Genomic DNA, 21,758 nt, shown 5'->3' with positions numbered 1-21,758 from the left:
GTAATGAGGCATCAATATAAGAAAAGGGGAAATCACAGTAAAATGTCCAAATGACCTCTAGACAGTCCTTGAAGGAATGCATAGAATAGCTTAGAGAGGGTTTTAAATCTAGATCCAGAATCATTCATCTCTTCTCTGAAATTTTATATAAAACTTCATCTGTTCATTTTTCTGGGGCAAAAATCTATAGCTTCATAGATTTTCACAAGGTCCTCAGCACATAATGGTTAAACATAAATGTTTTAGATTTTGAGCAGTTTTATGTTTTGAAGACAGGGAGAAGTTTTTCTTTGAAGTGGAAATTAATTTAGTATACGTTTATAGTACTTCTGACATAAAGGTAAAAATATTACAGGATTTAGAACATGTTATACTTCAGTATAGTACAATGATTGTTTTCATATCTTGAGGTAGTTAATGGTTGTAAGCAACTTGTTGAATTGAGATCTTAAAATGCTTCATTCTGTGCAGGCTGTAGATAGGAGACTAGAGTTAGTCTGATTTTAGAGAGAAGGAAACTGAGGGAGAGTCGGCTAAATGTATGTAGACAACCTGAGGGAAAATGTTGGCTTTTATCCGATTTTCTCTCGGACCTGAATATGCTGCTGGGGGAACAGGGGAGGAAAGGAGTTAGGCTGGTAATTTTAAGCTTAGGTATCATTTGTGATTTCATATATGGAGCCAACTCTAAATTCTCATTCAGAATTAGAAGACTGAGTAAAACCCATTGAATGTACACACAAAACTCTTTTGAGCCTTTACAATGAATTTTCTTGTCATCGGATAGTACCAGGCGGCCTCTGGAATGTATTATTTAGGACTCTTTCCCATAAATAAATATCAATTGCATTGCAAAGTCTAACTTTGTAGAGTCTTGATCTCATCAAAGAAGAGCATGTGATAGTGGCTTAAATATTGAATTTTGTTTTCATTTTAGTCTTTCAATAAATTGATTTTAAAATGTTTAGGATTTCAAAAGTCAAGGCAAAAGTAATCTGCAAATCTGTAAAGCATTTCTTTGTTAGCAAAAACAGCTGGTTGTTTTTGTTCACCTAAATTATTTTGCATGGTTTCCTTAGGAATCCACTAAAATGTGAGTAAATAGGATGTAATATTAGAGGAGATGGTGAAGAACATTACCATTTAGAAGGTGGAAAACTCTTGGAAAAAGTCACAAACTAAACAGTTTCTGCCTGTTTGATTTCATTAGAGCTGTCATTTATTATTGAGGAATCTGAATGATTATTAAAGATTTTAAGTATAGCCAGTCCTGCTAAGATAGTAATAAAGTTAAAGTGTATTCATCGTCTTTCATCCTAAGAATATGAATAGTTATAAAGTGCACATCATGTCTGTTGGTGTGTGTGTGTTGGTGTGTGTGCGCGCACGTGCGTGCATATATGTGTGTGTCTGTGTATGTGTGAGATTTTTTTTCTCTGCCAGGAAATTGCTTTGGTTGTATCAATTTAGTGGAGAAACAGTGTCACCCAGTGGCTTTGATGAAAAAAGTCCTGTAAACATTATAGATAAGCGCTGTCAAGTAGAAATATAACACGAGCCACATATTTTATATATTCTAGTGGCTGCATAAAAAAGTAAAAAGAAACAGGTGAAATGCATGATGATAACGTTTAACTTAATAATCCATTATATCATGTCAACATAAAATCAATGTAAAAAATCAAGATATTTTACATTCTATTTTTGTACTAAGTCTAAATATCTGGTGTGTGTTTTACGCTTAATTTGGTGTAGCCACATTTCAAGTACTCAATAGACACATGTGGCTCATGGCTACCTTATTGGATAGTGCAGCTATATATTTTTAAGGAGATTGAACACTTGAATGCTAATGTCACCTCTTCAGTTACAATGGAAAATCTATGTAGGTTTAATGATAGCACTTAATATACAATCATTCAAATTTACATGTAATCTTGATAGCTAATTTTTGTACCACTGATTTTTCTAATAATTGCCAAGTCGATTTTCCCCCTTGTTTTCATTTCACATTATTGCACATATTTAAAAATATGATCATTTTAATTGGGGGGGGGAGTTTAACAGAGTCCTTGATGTTAGCCTTATTTATAACACAGTGTCAAGATTTCCAGTGAATTATGAATTTGCTTCTCAGAGTTTGATTCATAACAGGGATTGCTTACGTATACAGTGTGAACTCGTGATTAGTCACGTTCATGTTGATTAGTCTGAATTGGGTTATCTAATGTCTCTTTAGGAATAAAAGTGCTTATGTTTATAATGCAGGTCGTTATCTTTGTAACTTAGGAAACTAAAGTGACAAACTGCTGATAGCTTTAATGGATGAAAATTATAACTGTCTGAAAAGGGCAGATGATTTCTCACTATTGCTTATGCAAACGCCACTTCCATGGATATACAGAATGAAAATGCTTACATTTTGTGTATAGAGAGGATTGGAGATTTTGATAGTGTGGAATTTCTAACCTAGGAACTGAGATTAGGTGGCTTTTGGAGCTCTCTGTGATTTCAGACTGCAGGGTGAGCTCAGAAAATTGAACAGATGAAAGGACAATAACTTTTAAATGTCACCTTCCTTCCATCTCCTCTCCCGAAACTCGGTGAATTCATTAACTCTAGGCATAGTTCCAATGTTACATTGAGGATTAATGAGAAAATTACTTTTTACGTATGGCATGTTCATTTGTATATGTAGATATATAGAATGATTTTTTTTAAAGTTTGCATTTATTTTGTGTATAATGGTTTATATCTGTATGTGATGCTTACAGTGACTTTTATAAATTGCCCTTTTTCAAAGCAAGACATATTATTTATCTTTGCATTCCAGAATAAAAATAGTGAGATATATAGATTTTCACGTATCACTTAGGAAATAATCTAAAAAGAGCAAAAGGCAGTAGAATCATGATACACAAAACATTTGGCTAAAATGAAATAATGTGGACTCACTCTAATTCCTAGTGAAGCTGTCTTAATTTAGACTTCTTGAAATAGCTAGGTGAAGAATAAAATGCCATAGTAATCAGAATAGTTACTTGAGAGAGTTTGTATTTGAATGTAACTAGTCAATTTGCCCTGGCTAATTTTGAAAGATGGTCTTGTAAATTTTTTTTTTTTTTTGGCCAGTCTTCTTTTCCAACAATGTATGGGTGTGTGTGTATGTATATGTGTGTATGTATATATATATATTTTTTCAAAGAAGTGCATATTAGTTTATGTTTTTTTAACCTAATAGATTCTTCTTGCTCAGAATGTGTTTAAAAATTTAAAGAATGCCTTTCTATCCCCCACACCCCACAGTACCTTGTCAGAATATTGAAATAATTTTATGCAAGAAGCTTGTGGTTTTGATTTAATAGGATTTTAATAAAAATTTTCCATCTTCTAAAGTAAGTTTAAATAACTGAATATTTATGCTATGGCTGTGCAAGTGTTTCCTCCTCTCCAGGTATAATCCACTTAAATAAACCTAATAGAACTTAGAAGTCATAGAAATATTGTTTTAGGGGGATGTTTTATTTTGTGGCAACCCATGTGGATCAGCATCCTTAGGACATTTTTAAACTAGTATGAACACAAATAAAGGAAATACTTCTGATTTTTAAACTAAGTATTTTAGAGTGTCAAATTAACGGGTCCATTTAGGAAACGCTCTTCAGGAGGCACTGTTTGTCTTTGTGATATGAAGTATCCCCTTGTTTGGGAGTTAGTATTTCGGGGTCCTGATTCGGCAACACTCTCACAGAAAGTTTGGAAAGGAGAGAACCTATTGAGTTGCCTAGGCTGCCTTGAAAATTTGCTTTCTAGGCTCAGGAACTAAAATCAGATTCAGGTCATAACAGTTTTCATTATAAAAGGAATCAAACTTTTTAGCCTCCTTGTCTTAGCCATAAACATTTCCTTTAGAAAATTCTGGCCCAGTGCCCTGCTCATTGTAGGTGCTGGTTGGCAGGATAAATGGACGGAAAAGAAAGAAATGACTTTTAATCTGAAATATTTATCTCCCCAATCTCCTGAGACTGAGCTAGTGATTGAACCGTTTAAAGTAAACTTATATAGAGAAAAGAAAAGAAATAAACTATTAACTGGTCTGTCTGTGAACTTACATTTTTAATATATTTGTATTTTTATTATTTTAAAAAATATTCCCTGGCATGTGTCAGATAAGGGATTAAATTTGCCTGTGTCCGTACTGGTAGAAAATCCCACATTCAGCATGAGTATTAGATATTTATTTTTAACTCACTCCCAACTGAAAATAACTGAAGCTACCACCAGGATCATTGTAGTGTAAGCTTCAGAAAGATCTCTGAAATTAGGGTACATTTTTTAGAAAAATAAAAATTCAAGCCTTTTTCATGTTCAACTAGTAAATTAATTGAGAAAGAATGAACTTGGACTTTATTTGTCCCATCAGTTTCTACAAAATGTTGACAGGTGTTCTTCAGCTAGCACTTTTTTGTACTCTATTAGTCTATATTCTTGTTCTTACTGAATAGCTGTATTTCTTGAAAAGTCTAATGTAAATACTATCTCTGTTGTATTTTTTAATTGTGCTGAATTACAAAGTATATTTTGAACCAGTTGCTTCCAGAGATGACTTTGTGAAATTGGCTTATTGAAAATGTCATCCAGTGTGGTGCTAGTCCAATTGTGCTGAATAATCTAGAAGTTTGGTAGCGTAATTTCAGAATCCAGATGAACTGAAAAATCAACAGATTACAAGGTTTTATTGAAATGACAAGTTCTAGTTTATCCAGTCAATTTTTTTGGTCCATCTAGTTTTTAATAGAACTTGACTTGTAAAAATAGAAAATTTTTTAAGTCAAACAAGAATATTTTGTTGCTATAGTTTTAATTCTTAATAGCGATATTGTCATATCCTCTCACTGAAATCAGAGACATCTCATTTGAGTGTGTTAGGCAGATTACCATGTCTTGAGATAAACTAGAGTACAGTGTTTAGAAAAAAATTTATTTCCAGCTTTCTCTTATAGAGACAAGTTTCTTTTAGTCTGTGGATGTCAAATGGTGTCATAGGTAGAATTTTTAGAAAGGTTGCCATTACTGAAAACTTTCAGAGCTTGAGATTTCTTTGAAATATTATTGTTTAAAAATCTGAATATTGTTTCTGTTTGAAAAAATAAACTACAAACTGAGAATTTAGTTATAAAATAATTCCTATTTTAAAATAATCAAAATATATTCTTGTATCAAGACATTTCCAAATTTATTTGACATTTTTATAAAAAATTTAGGAGCACAACCTTTTAATTATATTTTCATTTTGGGACAGGAATCTAACTGTGTGCCTCTACCTTCTTGCATAATATTTGTTTTTACTCTTGATGATTTGTTTTTGCTATAATTGGAAATGTTTTTGCTAGATAAGCAGGGCCTAAATTATAGCACAGTTATTAAGTCGGAAGCCTCATTTTGTCCGCTTCTTTTCATTCCTTTTTATGCGAATAATGATTGGATTGGCTCTTCTTGACCCCCTTAGAGAATGACGGCTAGAGCGTTTAAATGTTTTCAGTGGAACTTCTGTAAGCAATTAACTAGTCCTAAAAGAAAAGTGTGAGAATTCAGTTGGGAATGTTGGATACAGATATAACTGAACATTGATTAAGTAAGTTATCTAAAAAATAAAGTAGCATTCAGAAATAGAAACGGCTCATCATATATGGGTGGAAGAGATTAATGCTAGTATTTTGCTTGTGCAGAAAGAAGACTAGCTCAAAATCAAAAGAATAATTCCTCAGCTTAAAAAAAATATTTATTGTATGGTCTTTTGGGGACATAATGTTGGTACAGTTAAAATCTGGAGCTCCTTTTGCTTTAGAAAGAGAAGACCTTGAGCGAGTCATTCTTGGACACTGGGCAGGAGGAAGTTCAGCCATGCATTGGCTCAGAATTTGTCCTTAGACCAAATGTACTTAGATTATTTTTCAGAGGTCATAATGCTATTTGTGAATTTTCCAGACATTCGTTACTTTCCAAGACATTGATTCTTATTCTTTAGTTGTTTATCACACTTATCACTTTGACTTATAAATGTGCCCTTATGGCAATCTTGTGTGAACTTTTACCTCTTATGTGACCAGATTGATTAAAAATGTCAGCCAGTAAGTGCATCTTTTAAGATCCAGGACTCTCTTTATTTCACATTGACTATTACCTTCTAAGTATTTCACTATGTCTGGATTCTTATCTTCTTTTTCTCTAGTGCTAATTAATCTTATATAATTATAATGCTGTGTTTATGAGTTCTCACAGTAAATGCCTCTGATTAATAGATTAATAGACTTCCTTCAGATGCTTTCAAAATTTGTGAGGAGGTGTCCTGACCTCACCCACTTATAATTACACATCCTCTGATGTTGTCTAAATCGAGGTGTGTGCTGTACTTCTCAAATTTTAGTGTGAATAAATGTTACCTGGGAAGCCTATTAAAATGCAAATTCCTAGGTCCTATGGTCAGATATTCTGATTTAGTTATGTGTAGAGTGGAATCCAGAAACCTAAAGTTTTAAGGAGCACTTTAGATGCCTCAGTGGAGAAACATGGGCTACAAACTTCTGTCTACTGAAACTGGACAGAAAGCTTTGACTTTTGCAATCTGATTAAACAAATAGTGAAAAAGTACTTGGCTCAGTATCATGGGAAAAACTAATTTATTTTTTATACACACACACATACGTATAGAGAGAGATTATAGTTTATGAACCTATGACGCTCATAAAATTTTTGCTTTGATTTCTTCATTGAGGATACCTCAGAGAAGTTATTTGACCACTGTGCCTATCAATTTGTTCTTCTATAAAATAGGAATAACAATATCTCTGCCTATCTCATATGGCTGTTATAAAGCATAAATAAAAATAAATTGCTATACAAATGTTAAGTAGAAAGAGTATATGCAGTGACTGAGAGGCTGAAGCTTTGTAATGCATACAAGTTTCTTCAACTTTCTGAACTTTAATAATCCTATCTGTAGTATAACAGTAATACAGCCTGGGGCCGGCCCCTTGGCTTAGCGGTTAAGTGCACGCGCTCCGCTACTGGTGGCCTGTGTTTGGATCCCGGGTGCGCGCCGATGCACCGCTTGTCCGGCCATGCTGAGGCCAAGTCCCATGTACAGCAACTAGAAGGATGTGCAACTATGACATACAACTATCTACTGGGGCTTTGGGGGAAAAAAAAGGAGGAGGATTGGCAATAGATGTTAGCTCAGAGCCAGTCTTCCTCAACAAAAAGAGGAGGATTAGCATGGATGTTAGCTCAGTGCTGATCTTCCTCACACACACACACACACACACACACAAAAGAGTAATACGCCCGTTAAGACATGTGAAGATTGAATTAGTGGAAATAATGGACATCGGTTTTTGTCAAACATCCCTCCCAGGTGAACAAGCATAGTATCTATTCCTCCCCATTAGGGCCATGTCTTTGAAGGTTGTAGGCTAAATATCAGAAAGTACAATGTAAAACAATGCAGACAAATTTGTATTTGATAAACAAAAAAAACCGACTTAAAAGTCTTACAAGAGATACAGGTTTTCTGGAAGTTAATTAAAATGATAGAGAGTTGCTTAAGTTACAGTCAAAGCCAGTGACAAATGACAAACCTAGAGAGCCAGACAATAGTGGAAAGAGAAAAGTCTGACAAAGATGGTGACAGGTGCTTCAGAAGAAAAAGATATGAGTGAAAAAGGATGAAGGGAGAAATTTAGGAAAATTGGTGGTCTTTGAACATGTTTGTAAAAATGGCTGATGGTGCTGTTGAGAGTCAATTGTGCAATCATGTATCTATAACTCCATCAGAAACTTGATGTGAGATTTAGCTGCCATTATAACACATATTTTGTTTTGACAAAGTTTTTTTCAGAATTTTTAGTGTCATTTTTCATGGTAAAATTCCATTCAAACCTTTCCTTTTTCTTATTATTTGCCAATGATACCATTATTCTCAAATAACAGGGACTTCCTGCTTATAATCTATGGAAAGCAGCTAGTACAGCACTGGCTTAGCAGTGGTAAGGTAGTGATTGTTTTTCACATAAGAATATTCCTTTAGATGGTCCCTCTTTTTACCAGCTTCCACAGGGCCCTACTATTGGCCTCCAAACTCAGACCACTTTTCTTCCAGATTTTCCCACTTCTTGAATGATCTTTCAGTCTTGTCTGAGGTGGTTATTTTGGTTTGACCTCAGCAGGAGCAGGAGTCCTGTATTGTTTCACTCTACCATCACTGATTTCAGTTTAGAAATTCTGCCTGGGGTGGTCATCTTTTCCCCAACTTGGTCATAGAAAGTTCTCTGGTTTTCACTTCTGTGATATGGGAGGCGGTGTCAGAGAGGTAATGGGAGAGGGCCAGCAGATCAGTGGGCCATGGGGGTCATTGCAAGACTTTGTTGCTCCAAGTGGAATGGGAAGCATTGAAGGGTTTTAAGTAGAGAAGGGATGTAATCAGACTTGTGTTGAATAGGATCTCTCAGGCTCTCTGTGTTGGATGAGAATAGGTGTTTGGACGGGAGAAGTAAGACAACCTAGAAGACTTTCGGAATAATCCAGGGAGGATTGGGAATTAGACCAAGAGGTAGTGTTAGTGGAAAGATTATAAATATATATTGAAGGCAGTACCATCAAGATTAGTATTGACTAGCTAATGTTCTCTTTGAGGGTAGGGAGAGAGTTCCTTTAAAGTTTTCTCTTTTATTTAAGGGCCTCATATTAAGGGAATATGTGTGTCTTTATTTCTAGCTTTTAAAAAATCTGATTGGGTTGACTTTTTTTTCTTTTTCTCTTCAATTTTATCTTTGCCTTCCAGAGGACATACAAATTGTGGGCCTGACTTTCAGGAAAGCTGTCAGATCTCCTGACATTAAAACAAATTTTAATCAAGTATCTTAAACTCTTCAAAAGTTATTAGTTTATTAGGGTATTATAACTTTTGGTATGATAAAAGTCGGTTTTGAAATTTTACTCCTATGTAAATGTCTTTATTTTAAAATAAATTTTAATAAAATAAATTTTTAATAAATTTGTGTCATTTGCAAGCTGTCCCTCTTAAATGGATATATTTGTAGTTCATGCTGTAATATCTTAAGCTCTAATATAGCAAAAACATTAGACCATTCAAAGAAAAATTCAAGCCTTTCTCTTTTTATTAGTCTTTGAATAGTCTGACAAATCTTGTTTTTATCTAAAGGCATGTTGCCAATATATCCCAGACCTTCCTATGGAGGAAATGCTTCTATTTTGTTTCCATATTAACTCAGACCATTTGTCAACCTACAGAGCACTTCAGTGATATGTGCTAAATAAATATTTAAATTACGATAGCTTGATTGCACTGTAACTTTTCAGAGTTTGCTAACGCTACATTGTGGTTAATATCTGATTATGAAATACTTTATATACTGCTTGGGAGCAACAGAAGTAAGGAATTTAAAAAGGTGTGAAATGAAGAGTTTTTAATCACATGGGGAAATACCTTGATGAATGAAGAGGGAAATTGGGAAACAAAATTGAGGATACAGCGTACTCTTACCTACAACAACCAAATGCATAGCAAAAAGGAAAGTGGTCAAAATGTTTGCTGTTGTTTGCATGAGCGTATCATGGGTGATTTTTGCTTGTTTTTCTATTCTTTTTCTATTGTCTAAGTTTTTAACCCTGCACACATATTTTATAATCAGAAAAACAATGAAAACTTTGTAAAGACGTAGTCATTTGACATTGTTCCTCTAGACCATTTTTAGGGCCACTGGCCTAGTAGTCATTGGACTTGCAGATGTGGAAACAGCAATTCGAGGTGCTTTTATGCATGGTAGTGTGGTCTTCAATACTGGGTAAAACACAGTTAGAAATAAAATCCTCTGTGTTCCCAGTTCCTCACCCAGATGGCTGGACAGGCTTACGTTTCTTATATGATTTGAGGTTCAACGGGTACGTGATTCTCCAAAATGAGTCCCTGAAACTATAGATTGGCATATACACAATTTTTGTAAATTTATCTGAAAGTATAGTTTTACAAAAAAATATACATACATATGTACTGAAATATGCTTCAATTTTTACAAAGGCTTTTGGACCTATTTTTGGTTAAAAGGTGGCAACAAAACTCTGACCCCACTACTGTGATATGTTGAGATGAACATGAAAACAAATCATCTTCTACTAAGGAGAGAAAATTCTTTATAAAACATATATAAGGAGAGTATTGAGCCTACGTCGCTGATTATTGGGCCAGTAAGGTTGCAATTAAAAATCAGCTTCATAATGATTGTTTTTGAAAGTAATGAACATTTTTTTAAAAATATTTTTTGCCTGAAAGAATTCTGTGTACCAAAGTACTTATTAAATACATAGTATAATTTTTCTAATAGTTTATGCATAGTCTATAAATAAAATATGAGCATTTTAATTTTATATTTTAAAATTTCATTCATAACTCATATGCAGACATATTATGTTATTTCTCTATTTTGCTTTTTCTGCATCTGAGTTACATTGTGTATAATATTCATTAATCTCAGTTTTGCTTGTCAGGATTTTGTTGATTAGTCTTTGCATTTCCTGTATAAGACTAAGGAACTTTTTATGTTTCCATTTGCTGTTGCTTGTTTAAATAAATGAATAGGGAAAGAAAGCAGTGTGTAACATTTTAAAAATTACTTTCACATCTGAGGTTATTAACCTGCTTTCTCATTTGAAGAACTGTAAATTTCTGTGGAAATAAATTTGAGAATATTAAAGCCAGTTTCTATAACTCCCTAAAAAAAATAGACTGTGGTCTCACTTAACGCCCCCCACCCCCCAAAAAAAATCTTTCCAGAAATAAATATGATAGAATAAGAGATGGTAGTTAAATGGGAAAAAAGTAACCTTTACTCGAGCATTCCACCCTCTTTTTACTTGTTCTATCCAAGGAGAGTTAGCAAGTTAGCACTAGCTGATTATATTGGCAATGGTTGAGTTAAGGTGATAAAAACTGGTAGGCATTTCTTTGCTGAGTGTCTGTGTGGGTTGGTGGGTCTGGTGGTGGGGTGTGGGGGTGGGGGAGGGCGCCAAGAGGGAGGTTGGCAATGAAGTTTGTGTTTGGCTAGGATCCAGATCTCAGCCTTGCAGGTCCGAGATGCACTTTTTCCATAGAACCAGAGGTTATCCATTGCTGAGGCACACTAATCATAAAACTATAACTCATCAATCAGAATGTCAGTTATTAATTTACACTGGGGAATTTGACTGTAAAGAAGACCAGAGTGCCAGTACTTAGTTATAAATGCTTCTTGTTCCTAGTGGGAAAGTCACCTTTAGCATGGTTAGCCTCTAGACTGTGACTGGGTGTCTCTGGCTTGTGGGAAATCTCCTTGGAAAACTTACACTGTTCTTGTTTTTTATTCCAGAACGTTTGAAGAGTGACCACAACATGACAGAGAGGATGGGATTGTTGGGGGAGGGTTCAAAGTGGACTGCCCTTTGCCCCTGCAGCCCCCAGCTTATAGTAAAGATACTATGTTAACAAATGATTACAATGCCACAGTGGTTGGTAAATGTTTTGAAATACTACAGAAAGTCATGAGAACTTTGTCCTCCAGAAAGGTCATAGCTAAATTTAATGCTCGAATACCGTCACCCTCTTAACATGGATTTCTGGTAAAATTCTGTCTTCCTTTCCTTTCTGACTTCTCTTTTTGATGTATGTTTAACTTTTTTCATGTATTTATGTTAATGGTAAGCTGACTGTAATCAACTTTGGTACAACATAGAGAATATATCTAAAAAAGAAAAAAAATAAGAATGTATCTTTAAAAGAATGTTTTGCTGTATTTCTCCTGTGGGCATAAGGTCCAGAGGGAAGGAGGGAGGCAAAGGGTGAAACAGTGTTGTGGAGCTGGATCCAGGTGTGGAGCAATGTTTTATTCTGGAAATGACACGTGAAACAGCCTAATGTTTGTGGTGGGGGGAGAGGCGGGGTGGTGGGAAATTGTTGGGAGATAAGACAGAGAAGCGTGGTGGGGGAGGAATGAAAAACAGAGTTTCTTAAGATTAGGCTGAGGAATATGGACATTGTTTTTTCTGCACCAAAAGTTATTAAAAGTTTTTTAACCAGAGGGGGATGTGAACAGATTCAACATAATTTTGATAACAGTGGATCAGAGAAGGGGCAAACTGGACACAGGAGACATTTAAGAGGCTATTGTCAAAGTCCTGGTTACAGACATTGACGATTTATTAGGACAGTGGTGGTGGGAAGGAAAGATGATTTAAGGAGAAATGAAGAGCTGCAATCAGTACGATTAGTCAGTGATTGATGGTGGAAGGTGTTAACAAAGTGCATCTTTAAAGGTGTGAATCTGGGAAACTGGAAAGATTGTGATGTATTCTTTGAGAGAAAAAGCATCAGAAGATTATATTGTATTTGTTTTAGGTTCAGAGTGAGGAAGGGGGGAGGATGTATTTGTTTGATTTGGACAAATTTGGTGTGTGTTGCTTTTGCAACCTCATTTGCTTGAAAGTGCCCAATTTCTTTTGTTCACACAATATTTTAATATCGGAGTTACATTTGCTCACCATGTTCCCTTGCTCAGTATGTACATGCTTTTCAGAACCAGAAGCCTCTTGTGCCCAGTCTGTATCTGCAAACACAGAAAGGTTGTAAGCTTTGGCTATTTTAATAAGTATAAAGACCATCACTCTATTAACATTAGATTTTAAATGGGGTCCTAAATCTTACTGGGCAGACAATTTTGTATTCATGGTGCTGATCTTACCAATGAAATAGACCAACTAGAGTTGGTACAGACCACGGTTTTTGTGTAACCCTCTGAGAAACCCTGGAGTGATGTACTGTCATAACCCCTATCACATTTTAAAAGTACAAGGGCAAGATTCTCATCCTCCAACAAATGAATGCTGGATCATATGACTAGTTAAAAAATTATTTAATCAGTTGAGACAGTCTAGGCAGTTTTTATTAGTTATTGTTGTTAACCTCTTACTGTGCCTAATTTATAAATTAAACTTTATCATGGATATGTATGTATAGGAAAAAACATAGTATATTTAGGGTTCGGTACTATCCATGGTTTCAGGCATCCACTGGGGCTCCTGGAACATGTCTCCCAAGGATAAGGGGGGACTACTGTATTCTTCTAAACTTGTCTTTGTATATCATACTGGATTTTTGGAGGACTTTTTTTCTTGTTTATGTAAGCGTTCCTTTTCCTAGAAAGCATCACTGCTGTTATAGGGTTGGAGGGAAATTAAAAGCAGAGCCAAATTTATGAAATCCCTGACAAGTGGTTCTCATTAAGCTTTTGCTTAATCACCACCATGACAGGAACCTAAGTTCCCTTCCATACCATTTCCACTCTCCCTCTCCCTCTCCTTTCCTCTCTTTTTGGAAATCATGGTCTTTTGAGATGGAGAAGTCCAGAACCTGGTACAGTAGTTTAGATGTGGCCTAACTGGAACAAAGAAGAGTGTGATTGTCACCTTTTTAGTACCAAAATAATTGATGGACCATTTTTCAGCATATACTTGCCTAAGCACCAATCCTAAACCTAAACTATCAAAATGTGGGTGAGCAGACAGGAGGATGTGTGATTCTGTCACATAGCTACTTATAAACCACTGATTTAGAGAGTAAGACCCTTAATACAAATTAAGACTGCGTTTGCTTTTTTTTGGTTAGCAAAATATTCTATAGATTTATATTTAATTTTTGGTCAGCTAAAAGTTTGAAGACCTTCACATGAGTGAACGCTAAGCTCTATCTCTCTGTATTGTGTCTTTGGTACTTGGGACCTTCTGCTCTTGTTTGATTCAGATGAAAACAGTAAGAAAGCCAAGATTTCTACTGTATTAAATATCTTCTGGTGATTTGTGTGTGGCTAGAAGAGAGAAAAGTGGAAGGAAGAAACACTAGGTATGTAAACTTGGTCAAGTTTTAGGGAATGAAAATAGTTCCATTTATCTACCTTGTCTTCATTCAAAGTAGACCTTTAACACAATAGAAATCTGCACCAAGTTGAATAAGGCCTTAGGTTCTCCTTGGCACAAAACCATAGTTGGGAAAGAACCAGTACAGCAATGTGACATTTTGTCCGTGATTTTGTACATAATACTTAATGCAAATATTAAAACAATTTGACAAATTTATAACTATCACCCCATATGTGTCTAAAATGTAGGTGGAAAAGGAAGATTTGAGATTCGATGCACCAAATTATGGGTGCTTTTGGAAGTATTATCAATGTAAGATGGCGCAGTCAATGGTGAAATGAACTTTTCATCCTAGATGAGCTCTTTAAGAAAGATGGCAGTAACAATGGCTCTTTGTCTTCTACAAAGGGGATTATTACGTGGTAGGCTTTTTCAAACTTTTAACTGGCCCTTGATTCTGATATGTTCTCTCTAGGGAGACCTCCCCACCTCCTGAATCAATGCTGTAGTGAACCACAGTTACTGATGTGTGTGTCATATCCATCAGGTATGTTGAGGTGAGAAAAAAAGGAAGTTTGCAATGGCAGCTCTATAAACTTGCTCCAAGAAGGGCATGAACCTAATTTGTAGACCAAGTGAGCATTTACTTTCCTGTACAAAGTTCCTGTAAGGAGAGATTTAAATAAATATAGCTTAGAGGAAGGGCTTTTTCAGGAGTTTCATTTGACATTGGTGAAATATTCTTGCAAGAGGGAACATTGGCCTCGAATTTTACAGGTCATTTGGATTTTGCTTTTGACTTTAATTACCAGTTTTCTGACTTTGAATGGCAGACTCTTTCATAATTTTTTCTCATAAAGTTATACTTCATTATTTATTTTCTATAATTTATGCTTTCATGCTTGTAACTGGTAGGGAAATCATAAAAAAATGGGGCAGAGAGTCGCTAGAACACTGAATGTTCTAAAAGTATAGCTTTGCGTTAAAGATGGTATGAATTACTTTTTCATGAGTTGGGATAAAGAAGAAACCCCTTTGTCGCGCTTTGGCAGTAAATGAAGGTTTACTTTATTTAACATTGGAATGAAATGGACTGCTAAACTAGAGAGTTGCACCTGAAATGTTTGTCTCTAATTTGGTTAAGTATTCATTTGTACAATACATTAGCTATCAGAAAAGCATTGTAATTGTGTAGAACTCTACATATTCTTTTAGAAGTGCCAAATTCTACAATTGTAATCTCAATAGAAGAGAATATGTGTTTCAAATGTGAGTATATCAGAACTTGAGTCAGTTATTCTAACTCTGTTTCCAAATTTTTTTTTTTTTTGGTGAGGAAGATCAGCCCTGAGCTAACATCTGATGCCAGTCCTCCTCTTTCTTTCTTTCTTTTTTTTTTGCTGAGGAAGATTGGCTCTGAGCTAACATCTGTGCCCATCTTCCTCTACTTTATATGGGACGCCGCCACAGCATGGCTCGACAAGCAGTGTGTTGGTGCACGCCTGGGATCCGAACCAGTGAACCCCGGGCTGCTGCAGCGGAGTGCTCGCATTTAACCACTTGCGCCACTGGGCTGGCCCCAGCCAAAGTTTTAAATAGACTATTGCGTTGGTTATCAACTGGGGCTAATTTTGCCCCCAGGGAACATTTGGAAAAGTCTGAAGATATTTTTAGTTGTCAGGACTTGGGGGGTGGTGCTACCAACTAGCATCTAGTAGGTAGAGGCTGAGAATGCTGTTAGACATCCTTACCATGCACAGGGAAGTGCCCCAAACAAAGAATTATCTGACCCAAAATGTCAATAGTGGCAAGACTGAGAAACACTTTAGAGCATTGCACGTTTGTTTATATTAACACTCCATATGGACAGGAGGATGAAATAAATGGAAATTGAATTTTTTCTTAGTCTAAGTGTGAAAATAACAGTAGCGGGATCTATTGATGGAGGGATTCAAGTATAGCGCAGTGATTAAGATGCAGCATTTGTTAGCAGATTTGGGTTCCAATCTTCACTCCAGCCACTTATTAGCTGTCTAGCTTGGGTAAAATGATTAATCCCTTTGAGACTGAATGTATTCATTTATAAAATGTGGATAATAAATTCTACCTTACAGGCTTGTTCTGATAAATAAAATGATGTATGCAACCTGGAAAATATTATCTGTTCAATAAATGGTAGCCAGTGTTATTGTGTTTAGAATGTGATTTGGGATTGGCAGTGTAGTATTTATATGGTTATATAGGGAATGAGATGGTAGAAGTATTATCAGTAGAGATGAATTTCTTGAATGAATCATAAGGATTTCTCTGCAATTGAAGAAACCAATGTAGTTTTTAACATATATGTATATTTAAAAAAAATATATAGGAAGAACTAGAAAAGAATATTTGACAACCTAGAGAGACCTACAAGAATGCAATTTTTAAGTCAGGAAACTAACATTAAAAAAATGCCAAATTATTAACAGAAATTACCAATGAGGGTTGTTAAAAAATAGGAAAGATTTTTTTAAACAACGTTTTACGTTCTTCTATATTGTTTCAATATTTTTTTGAAAAAGCATATATTCCTTTTGTAGTTAAGAAAACAGACATTGCAACAACAACAAAACCCTTATGGTTTCTCAGTATAAATGTTGAAAAATATGATACTTGTTAAAACATTCCTCTTCTAATTTATAGTTACCTTCTTTGCTACTTTATCTCTATTAGTTGGTTTCTCTCTTTAGTGACCTTTCTAAAAGTGGTTAAGCTGTGGGACCCATTAAAATGTTACTGGCATGATAAAGCTGATCATATTGCTGCCTTTATCTTTTATGTTGGCATGTGGTGCTGTCACTGAAGCCAGTGAAATTTGGTCTGGGTGGTGAGTAAAGAAGAGGACAGGAGAATTTGTAACTTGAGTCTCCAAATCCAGGATGCTTTCCTTGCCTAGGTCCTCTTCAGCAGTTTATTAAGAACTTGAATTAAAACATAGGAAGCCTATTTACTAAATTTCTAATGTCAAGAACAGGAAGGCATAGATAATCATTTGGATGATTGGATATAAATTTCAAAATGTGCATAGATTTGAACAGTGGGCAAAGCCTAAGACTATTACGTTTAACAGGAAAAAAATGAAGTTCAAATAAACTTAGTTTTAGAAATAATTTTATGATTTCATGATGAGAGTTTGGACCATTATCTAATTCCTGTTTAAATAAAGAATAAATACTAGGGGTTGGATGGCTCTAAGTTCAGTGAGTTGACTGCCTCTTAGGCTCAGTTTTGGCTGTATAATTTCTGGAATTCTACTTCTGCATTTGTAGCATCATGAACAGTTCTGTTTGCCATATTTTCCAAGGAATATTAACCACAATAAAGTAGTCAGAAAGCCTAGAATTAATCAAATCTCTGCTCTGCCATGTTTTAACTGTGTGGCTTTGGGTAATTATAATGCTTAATCTCTGAAGTTAAGGTTTTGTTGCATAAAAAATTTTTTTTAAACTACTCTATAGAAACGTTTTAGGAATTGACTAAAGATGCTGCTGCTAATAATAACAACTATTACTGAATCTTGTATATTGCTTACTCTAAACCAGTCTAAATTCTAAGAACTTCACATTTATGAATGCATTTAATCTTCATCAGTACTTTTTGAGGTTGGTACCATTATTCCCATTTTACAGCTGAGGAAACTGAGACACCATGGGATTACTGTCTGTATATATTCTACCAGAAAATAATAGCTTAAAATTTTGCACATATACAATGCCAGGCAGTGTGAGATGTGTGTCATGACAATGTCATGTGTTTTACATATCCTTGTGGCCTTTGGTCAGTATATAGGAAGTTGAACTCATTTTAAGAAAGGTTCTGAGCCCCGTTGGTACCTATGAAGACCTGTAGAATTATATTTACGATATATTTCAAGGCAGGGTTTGTTTCCCCTGTAACCATATAACAATGATTTATCAAGTTAATATAGTAATATATTATGTATATAGTAAGATATATATGATAATAAATTATAAAGTTAATAGTTAATATAGCATAATTAGCAAAATCATAATTGGGCTCAAATAGTATGATTGAAGGATACTTTAAAATATTTCCCAAACACTATTTATACTGTGCCATTTCCTTTGAACAAAGTAAAGATTTTCTTTTAAATTTAAGCTGTAAATAATTGCTTGCTGGGTATTTATTTTAAAGATAGCCTATAAACTGTATTCATTAATTCAAAATTATTAAAATAGGCAATTCAGTCAAAAGGAGAATCAGCCCATTTTCTTAAATGGCAACAAAGCTAATTATAAGAGTTCTGGAAAAGATGAGGTTGCAAATGGATGAAAGTAAAGGAGGAGTTGCTCCTGACAGTGTTGATTAAATACCAGGAGGTTTAGAACAAGTAGAGGATTTGGTGGATACTTACTGAACTTGAAGTGATTCTTCAATACATTCTATAGAAACTTACTGATATCCATCTGTCCATAAGTATGCCAGTTTTTTTCAGGAGTGCTGGCAATCTCTATCCAGTTCAGTCTAACATCTTTTCTGTTTTTTTTTTGATCGCAGCAGAAACTTGGACCTTTATTTCCAAACGAGTAATTACTAAGGCTAAACCAACTTAGGAGAAAGGAGGAAAATAGCTTGTGTCCTATTGGTGGAGAAAAAGCGAGATGCCTGGGAGGAAGAGCTCTTAGTGTTATTCTGGAGGAGAAACAGCAGGGGCCACTTGCAACACTTTGACAATTACTTTTTTTTTTTACCCTTAGGGATAATATGGTAATAAAAATACCTTGTTTTTATTTTCTCAATTTAGACATCTTAGGTCTCTCACTCTGTGTTATCAATTGACTCATTCATGTCCGCTTCCAACACTTTTATCCTGATAACCTTGCTAATACTGTTTTGAAAATCTGTAATGAGTCTCTGAATTATAAAAAGCCTAATGTTTTCTTAAAAATGAAAAAGGATCATCTAAAGAACTGCACTTATTTCTTAACTTAGGTTTCTCTGCATTCCCTAATATGATATAGCCTGCTAAAAAGAGTTTTTATTTTAGTGGTCTTTATGTGAAAAAATGATTCTTAAATGTATAGACTAAATGAATGAAAATAGACATGTGGACGAGTTTGTTTAGCACCAGTGATTGGATATATTATCCTGGAACCAAAACTTCTGTTTACTCATCCATTCCTAGAACTCCAATATCTCTAAGAAATTTCAGTGCTAGAGGAAGATTTTATTTTATTTTTTTAAATTGTGGTAACATATACATAACATAAAATTCACCATTTTAAACATTTATAAGTGTACAGTTCAGTGGCATTAAGTACATTCACATTGTTGTGCAACTATCACCACCATTCATCTCCAGAACTTTTCTACCTTCCCAAACTGAAACTCTGTACCCATTAAATAATAACTCTTGCTCATTCTGACCTCTCGTACCCATTAAATAATAACTCTTCCTCATTCTGACCTCTCGCTAGCCCCTGGTAACCACCATTCTACTTTCTGTGTCTATGAATTTGACTGTTCTAGGTGCCTCATATAAGTGGAATCATACAGTCTTTATCCTTTTTTGACTGGCTTGTTTCACTTAGGATATGGTCTTCAAGGTTCATCCATGTTGTAGCATGTGTCAGAATTTTCTTGTTTTTTAAGGTTGAATGATGTTCCATTGTATGTATCACATTTAGTTTATCTATTGATGGGTATTTGGGTTGCTTCTACTTTTTGGCTATTATGAATAATGCTACTATTAACACGGGTGTACAAATAAGAAGATTTTTTTACTTAAAAAATGTCGGTAATGTAAACCTTTTATATAAAACCACCAAGTTGACAAAGGAGCTGCAGCAAATGTGGGTGACAACTGTATTTATTTAACTAAGACACTTTTCCCAAACTGGTCCTAATTAATTACCTCCTCATGGAAAGATGAAAGATTATAGGAAGAGAATAAAAGGCATCCATGAGACAGTTTTAGCACATTAAATAGAACCTGTAAATTTTGGGTTAAAATTGAAATTTTATTGCTTGGCTGGTCATCACATATAGGATTCAGACTATTAAAAATTGATTAGAAAAGCTGAAAAATACTATGATTTTAATTGTTTTCTCCTAGTTAGTCAAAGAAACATCTCTTAACAAATAACAAAACTGTTGACAGAAGTAACACGTTTGTTTTAAGAGCGTTCAGTGCCTTGCTCTTCACTTTTTTGTTTTCAACAAGGAGATAAATTAATTTTTTCACCTGTAAAGCCAATATACCAATATTCTGAGTTTGTAACTGTTGTGAGGATTTGGCAAAACTTTTACAATTTTTTTTGAATGTTTGCTTTAAACGTTCAGTTGTGTATTCATATTAATTTTCAATCTAGTCATTCCAAATAAGGCAAAATTTTGTTTAAGAATGATTGATTTGGGCAGAGGTAAGAGCTCATTAATTTTTCTAGTTTAAAAGCTTTGTAAGAATCCTCTGCTTGCATTATCTGCACAGTTCTCCTGCAGTCCTATCCTGTCCACCTCTGCTCTGTGACATCCATCAGCCGATACTTTAGCACTGATCGTTTCTCTGTCTCAAACATGTATGAGACCAGGAGTCAGGGCCCCGCACGTCATTTTACCGTTTGGAGGTCTATTTCTGTTTTCTAGCACATGTCCCACTGAACTCTATTTTTAAAATAAGGAGTTGCTACCTGAAGCCAGAGAGAGGCTGGAGGATGAAAAGCGTTGATATTCCTGCTGTCTGAAGGAGCAGCACAGGCAGACACTGATGAATGTGGAGTGTAATAGCTGAGTTCTTTGTTATAAAAGCTCATTTTGACTCCTTAACATTGTTAATATTTTAATCCACATTTTTGTTTTTCTTGCTAGTTTGCTCTTTTCCTTATTGCTAATTTTCCCCCAGTACGCTAAGAATTTTCCAGAAATCACTACTAATTCTCACAGCAACATTAGAAATATGTATTACTACGGCTGTCTTAAGCTAGAAGAGGTTAAGTAACCTCCCCAAGATTTCAGTGTTTATCAGATGCAGAGCTTGGACTTGAGTCCAGGTCTGTCTGGCTCTAAAGGCTTCCTGTTTCCATTGCACTGCATTTCCATTCCATTCCAGACAGCAGAAGCATCAGTGGAATTCACAGGATATAACTTTCTTCAAAGTGATCATCATTACGTCAAGCCCTTCCCTTCCTTCTCTACTGTTGCTGTCTTAGTTTACGGCCTGGTCAACTCATACTTGAATGGATTATTGTGGAAGCTTCCCAATTGATCTTCCTGCTCCCATGCTTTCTGAATATTAATTCATCCCCTGCACTATTGCAGTATATCTCCCCAGTGTACAGCTCTAATCGTGACAGTAGTTTTGTTGAATGCTGATATAAAATCGTGTCAATCCTCTGGTAAAAAGTAGTTCGTAATTCTTAGTTGCCTTTCGAATAAAATGAACACCTCTTAAATTGGGATTCACGACTCTCTCTCATCTGCCCTTCCTACCTTTCAGCCTTTTCAGACTGCTACTTCCCTTGTCACATCAATTTTCTAGCTAATCTGAATTGCTTATAGTGTGCTTGCTCTCTCTCCCCGTAGGTAGATAGGTCTGTTTATCCCTTGATTTCCTATTTCTGCATCCACATTCTTGCCCCTTGCCTCTAATGCCCATCTCTCTATCCTGATCTCCAACCAATGTGAATCAGAAATTTACCCATCTTCTACCTGCTTCACAGTGCCTTTTCTGATCATCCCAATTGGAAGTCCTTTCTCCTTCCTCTACGTCTCTGAAGCACTGTATCTATTACTCTCCT

General features: G+C 35.1%; 1 protein-coding gene across 1 annotated transcript in view; it reads left to right on the top strand.

Annotated features, from left to right (window-relative positions):
• The window catches only part of PDE3A (phosphodiesterase 3A), a 288,119-nt gene that overhangs the window by 6,838 nt on the left and 259,523 nt on the right, over positions 1 to 21,758 (top strand). The window lies entirely within an intron of this gene.

Source organism: Diceros bicornis, chromosome 17 (genome assembly GCF_020826845.1).
Source record: "Diceros bicornis minor isolate mBicDic1 chromosome 17, mDicBic1.mat.cur, whole genome shotgun sequence".
Classification (NCBI taxonomy): Eukaryota; Metazoa; Chordata; class Mammalia; order Perissodactyla; family Rhinocerotidae; genus Diceros; species Diceros bicornis.
This window is presented reverse-complemented; position numbering and strand designations above follow the sequence as displayed.